At 40.9% G+C, this 6,000-nt stretch overlaps 1 protein-coding gene across 1 annotated transcript in view; it reads left to right on the top strand.

Annotated features, from left to right (window-relative positions):
- Positions 1-1,006: 1,006 nt before the first annotated feature.
- GDPD4 (glycerophosphodiester phosphodiesterase domain containing 4) overlaps positions 1,007-6,000 on the top strand; it is an 85,352-nt gene continuing 80,358 nt past the window's right edge. The window contains exon 1 of the mRNA XM_005579162.3: positions 1,007-1,056. The gene's annotated coding sequence lies outside the window, so the exon portion shown is untranslated. The remainder of the gene's footprint in view (positions 1,057-6,000) is intronic.

Genomic DNA, 6,000 nt, shown 5'->3' with positions numbered 1-6,000 from the left:
TTGAGGTGACAGATACTCAATTTACCCTGATGTGATTCTTTTTTTTTTTTTTGAGATGGAGTTTCACTCTTGTTGCCCAGGGTGGAGTACAGTGGTGCTATCTCGGCTCACTACAACCTCTGCCTTCCGGGTTCAAGTGATTCTCCTGCCTCAGACTCCTGATTAGCTGGGATTGCAGGCACCCACCACTGTGCCTGGCTAATTTTTTTTGTATTTTAGTAGAGACAGGATTTCATCATGTTGGCCTGGCTGGTCTCAAACTCCTGACTTCAGGCGATCCACCTGCCTCAGCCTCCCAAAGTGCTGGGATTACAGGCGTGAGCCACCGTGCCTGGCTTCCTGATGTAATACTTACACATCGTATACCTGTATCAGAATACCTCATGTATCCCTACTATCAGGTGTATAAATAATACACCTATTATGTACCCATAAAAATTAAAAATTTGTTTTAAAAAGGCAGAAACAATAGTTAAAATTAAAATAAAATAAAGAGGTAGCCTGAGCGTGGAGGGTGGGGGGCACAGGACTGTAGTCCCAGCTGCTCTTCAGGCTGAGGCAGGAGGCTGCTTGAGCCCAAGTTTGAGGCCCAGACGGGGCGACAAGACCCTGTCTCTTAAAAAACATATAAATAAATATATACATAATATATATATAAATGTAGAGATATATATACACCATATATAGAGACGTATATATATGTGGCAATTTTATGAATAACTAGGATACAAAAAATAGGTAATGCCTGAACTAAGTTATTAACAAGGACTAAACTTACAGTTCTTTTTGTAAGAACCAACCAAACCAAAAACAAAGAGAGCATACCTTACCGTACATTTAAAATGTGGGGCTCAGAGCCAAGGTTGGGGATCTATCTGGCCTTAGCTTCAGCCTAGCTCTGGCACGGGGCGTCCTTGACCACGCCCACAGCCCCGCCAGGCCACGCCCCCCCGCCCCGCCTGCCTGGAGCTGCCCCTCCAGCCAGGCATCCATCTTAAGAGACGCTGGTCTCCTTAGGCGTGAAGCTTGGATTTGGGTTGGGACTTTGAAGTCTCGGTAAGTAAATGTGCCCAGTTCCGTGCTTCCTCCTTAAGCAGCACCAGAAACAGGAAGTTCTATTAGTATTATTAGTCGGCAGCCAAACCTGAGGCCCTTTGACGTCGCTCGCTCACTGTGTCGGGTCGTTTGTGTCCCCTCTCGAGGATTACGGGCTTGGACCTCCTGTTCAGTATCTGACAGTAGCGGCTTCGTGTATTGTCTAGTTTTCTAGTTGTTAATGGCGAACGGGATAAAAGTCTGCTTCAGCTGTCCCAATCCTGGCCGGCAACCCCAGGGTTTTGACCTCATGAGCTGGGGAATGGCGGTGTCCTCTACTGAGATGAGACAGATTGCAGGAGGAATCTATTTTAGAGGGAAAAACATCAAAGGTTCAGTTTTACTTTTGAGGTGCCTGTGAGAAATCCAAATGGAGATTTCAGTAGACTGTCGGATATATACGTGTAGAATTCAGAGAACGGGTCTGGAAAGGAAACAGTGTTTATTTATCTCCCCTTAAATATTAGGAATTTTCATGTAAACTTGGCTACCCTGGCTGGTGCTTAGACACAAAGTATCTGCAGGTGTGTGGACAATGGTGGTGGTAATTATTCTGGTTAAAAAGCTGCCTTTTATTCAATATCCGAGCAGCTTACCATCCTCCCATAGAGTTTTTTGTTCATAACGTCTGCCCTTGGACACCCCAGTATTTGCAATTAGTCACACCAAGTTCTATATATATGCAGTAGTTTCATCATTAACCAGTTGAAAGTTTTTTTTTCTCATTTCCATTGTGATTTTTCTTTGACTCATGCATAGGTTTTTATAAATGTGTTTAATTCCCAAATGTGGAATTTGTTTTACTGATTTCTAGTTAAATTGCACTGTAGTCAGAAGATATATTCTTAAGATGTCAATTAGTTTATTAAAACCAATTGTGATCATTTTTGATAAATGTTCCATGTCCATTTGGAAAAAAGGTACACTCTGCATTTGTTGAGTACAGTGTTCCATAAATGTTAAGACTAGTTTGTTAATCAAGCTTTACAGTCGTCTATATCCTTACAGACTTTTTTTTCCTGCTTATTCTGCTCTTTAAGAGGTGTGCTAAATCTCCTACCATGATTATGCATTTGTCCATTTCTCCCTTAGAGACTAGGTGATTGGGTACTGTTACAGTTTTGGTGCTGCAAAAGAAATAGAACTCGAATATAAAATTTTATTTTTAATTCTCAGCAAGGCAATATACTTCTATAGAAGGGTGCACCCTTACAGATGAAGCAATGGTGAGTGCACACTTGGACAAGGGAGGGGAAGGGGTTCTTATTTCTGATGCAGGTGGCCCCTGCTGGAGTGGTGTTCCCCTATTGGCTACTGTTAGACCACACAGGCTAAACTAATTCTGATTGACTAATTTAGAGAGAGTGACGGGTTGAGTGGTTTGGAGAGAGTCAGGGTGGAGCAGGTAAAGGTGGAGCAGGTGATCAGGATGAGTCAGGGCAGAGCTGGTAATCAGAATGAGGGTGGAGCAGGTGATGGAAAAAAGTTGCTTTACGAGGAAGTTAAGAAGTAGAAGGCAAAGAATTGAACATACGGACATATTGATTCTTTGAAGAGAAATTTAGAACTCCTATCTAATAGTACCTACAAATTTCAAATTAAAATTTTTTTTTTTCACATTATGAAATGTCCCTCTTTTTCTCTGGTATTGCTTTTATGCCTCAAAGTTTACTTTGCTGGTCATATAGAGAGGCAGATTGTATTATTTGACTCCAACTCTCCACCTTTCCCTTAGTTATGTTCTTTGTGTTCACACCTTTTTCCGTGTGACTACTGTGACCGACCACCATGAGGTGACCTGCCCTGATTGTTGACTTTGGGATCGGCTGTGTGAACAGACATCCCATGAGGCAGAGGTTTGAAATGGGCTTGTATTTGGGACTTACTCTCTTGGACAACTTCTAGCACCATGAGAACATACCCAGGTCAATCTGGTTGAGTGACACATGAAGCAAAGCCAAGTCATCCCAGTCATTCTAGCTGAGGTAGAACAGATCAGCAGAACAGATAGACCATTAACTCGGATGTGTGAGCAATAAACTCTTACTGTTAAATGTGGAACATACGCTCTAGGAGGTAAAGACAGACAATAAACAGTAAACATTCTAAATAAATACATTATATAGTATTTTATTTTCTATAGAAAAAAAGAGTGCAATAGAGGAGTTAGAAGGAGGGAGCAGGTTGCAGCATTAAATAGTGATTAGGGTTGACCTTGTTGAGAAGGGGCCATTTGAGCAAGGAATTGAAGAAGGTGAGGTAACTACTACTTTTGAGGGTGAGATAGTAATTTAGGATTTCTTCCTTCTTTGGGAAAATTAATTGGGACAGAATACCTAATTCTTATATTGGGGATGCTGATGGTATTCCATGGGGCTGGTGAGAAGCTGTGGAGTGGTTGGTGTTGCCTAGCAACTTCCATCTCCGGCCTCTGTCTCATAAAGAGGGTCCAGGATGGGAATGTGTGATATTCTGGGTGAGAGGGATTACCTGGTTTTCATATGAGGCCAGTGTAGGGACTAAATGCTGATTTTTTTTTTTTTTTTTTTTTTTAATCTTGCCCAAATTCCTATCTAAGGGGTTTGGGGAGTCATGCCCTGCAAACCATAAATTCTCATCAGATGGGTTTTATTTAACCCTAGAGTCATGCCCTACAAACCATAAATTATCATCAGATGTGTTTTATTTAACCCTATATATCATGGTTTACTTTGCAACCTGACTCTGGCATAACAATACAAGACAAAAAAGAAAAAAATATTTACCCCAAAATATGTTTCTTTGCCATATTTTGAAATGGCCCTGCAAAGCTGTTTTGTGTATGGGGAGGGAGGGGGGGAGACGGGGGCAGGGGGAACATTTGCATCTGTAAAGAATCTCTGTTAACAAAGCTAGGTCTTTTTCTTCCAGACCCTTCCAATCCTAAAGAGATTAACTAAGATCTGAATAGGAAACATTTGTCACCTATGGTCTCTAAGGGCAGCCACTATAAGACTTCAAAATAAGTTTGATCTCCACAATCTTTATCTTAACCTGACCATTCCCTTTCTATCTATCCCACGTCTTTTAGACAAACTCAACAAATGTCAACCAGAAAATGTTTAAATTTTTTTTTTTTTTTTTTTTTTGAGACTCTAGGCTGGAGTGCAGTGGCGCCATCTCTGGTCACTGCAACCTCCGCCTCCCAGGTTCAAGCAATTTTCATGCCTCAGCCTCGCAAGTAGCTGGTATTACAGGCGTATGCCACCACGCCTGGCTAATTTTTGTATTTTTAGTAGAAACTGGATTTCACCATGTTGGCCAGGCTGGTCTCAGACTCCTGACCTCAGGTGATCTGCCCGCCTTGGCCGCCCAACGTGCTGGGATTATAAGCGTGAGCCACCGCGCCTGGCCTGATTATACTTTTCTACTGTCACTTCAAGATGATTTGCAAGGAAATGGAAGGCAAATGTATGTGCCCAGTTCCTTTTCTTAAACTGAATCTCCAAGATCTTTTTATTTCAATCTGTTTTTTTAAAACAACAACAACAACAAAAAAAAAAAACAAAAAACTGTAGGTAGTCTTTATTTTCCCTTTTTCAGCTCCCTCCTGAATTTCCAAAATGTCTTCATTTATGCTCTGAGGCTGGGTTAATCACTCTATTCTCCATGCTGCCTAGTGTATTGTATAGATGTTTATTCTAGAAGTTATTACATTATGTTATACTCAATTGCTAATATACATCCCTTCCACTATATTTAAATCTTGTCAATGATAGGAGTTTTGACTTACTCATCCTTTTGCTCTTGACGCATAACCTAATGCTTGGTCATTTTAGTGCTCAAAGTGTGCTGAATGGATAACAATTATTGTATTGAAAGCCAACATTCAGTTTACAGTATTTCCAGAACTAAATTCTTCACATCTATTGATTCACTCAATAATCCCCACAAACTATATTGATAAGTACCATTATTATTCACATTTAAAGATGAGAAAACTGAGGTACAGAATACTTGCATAACTTGCCTAAAGTTGCACAGCTAAATATGGCAAAGGTGGGATATGAAACATAGGCAAGGAGCTCCAGAGCATCTACTTTTTAAATTATGAACTATTTAAAATATACAGAAAAATATAGCCCATATATTTATAATTGTTAACATCTTCCAATATTTGCTTTATCTTCTTTTAGATGAAGTACTTGAAAGTGAATTGCAGACACCATACATTTTACCTGTAAATACTTTGTGTGAAACTCTAAAAAAGGAATTTTTTTTTTTTTTTTTTTTTGAGACAGTCTCTCTCTGTTGCCCAGGCTGGAGTGCAGTGGCGTGATGTTAGCTCACTGCAACCTCTGCCTCCTGGCTTCAAGCGATTCTTCTGCCTCAGCCTCCAGAATAGCTGGGACTACAGGAGCACACCACTATGCCTGGCTAATTTTTGTATTTTTAGTAGAGAGAGGGTTTCACCATATTGGCCAGGCTGGCCTCGAACTCCTGACCTTGTGATCTGCCCGCCTCGGCCTCCCAAAGTGCTAGGACTACAGGCATGAGCCACCACACCTGGCCAAAAAAGGAATTTTTTTTTACACAATGATATCGTCATTTTCACACCTAAAATTAACAATAATTTACTAAACCAACTGAATGTAAATTAGTTAATATCCAAATTTCTACCAATTTCCTCCAAAAAGTCTTTTCACAGGTTCCAATCAAGATCTATACATCTGGCCGAGTGCAGTGGCTCAGGCCTGTAATACCAGCACTTTGGGAGGCCAAGGCGGGCAGATCAGTTGAGGTTAGGAGTTCAAGACTGGCCTGGCTAACTTGGTGAAACCCCGTTTCTACTAAAAATACAAAAAATTATCCGGGCATGGTGATGTGTACTTGTAATCCCAGCTACTCGGGAGGCTGAGCTAGGAG

The sequence above is a fragment of the Macaca fascicularis genome, chromosome 14 (assembly GCF_037993035.2).
Source record: "Macaca fascicularis isolate 582-1 chromosome 14, T2T-MFA8v1.1".
Taxonomy (NCBI): Eukaryota; Metazoa; Chordata; class Mammalia; order Primates; family Cercopithecidae; genus Macaca; species Macaca fascicularis.
The sequence above is the reverse complement of the archived record's forward strand: the minus strand, read 5'-3'. Positions and strand labels throughout refer to the sequence as shown.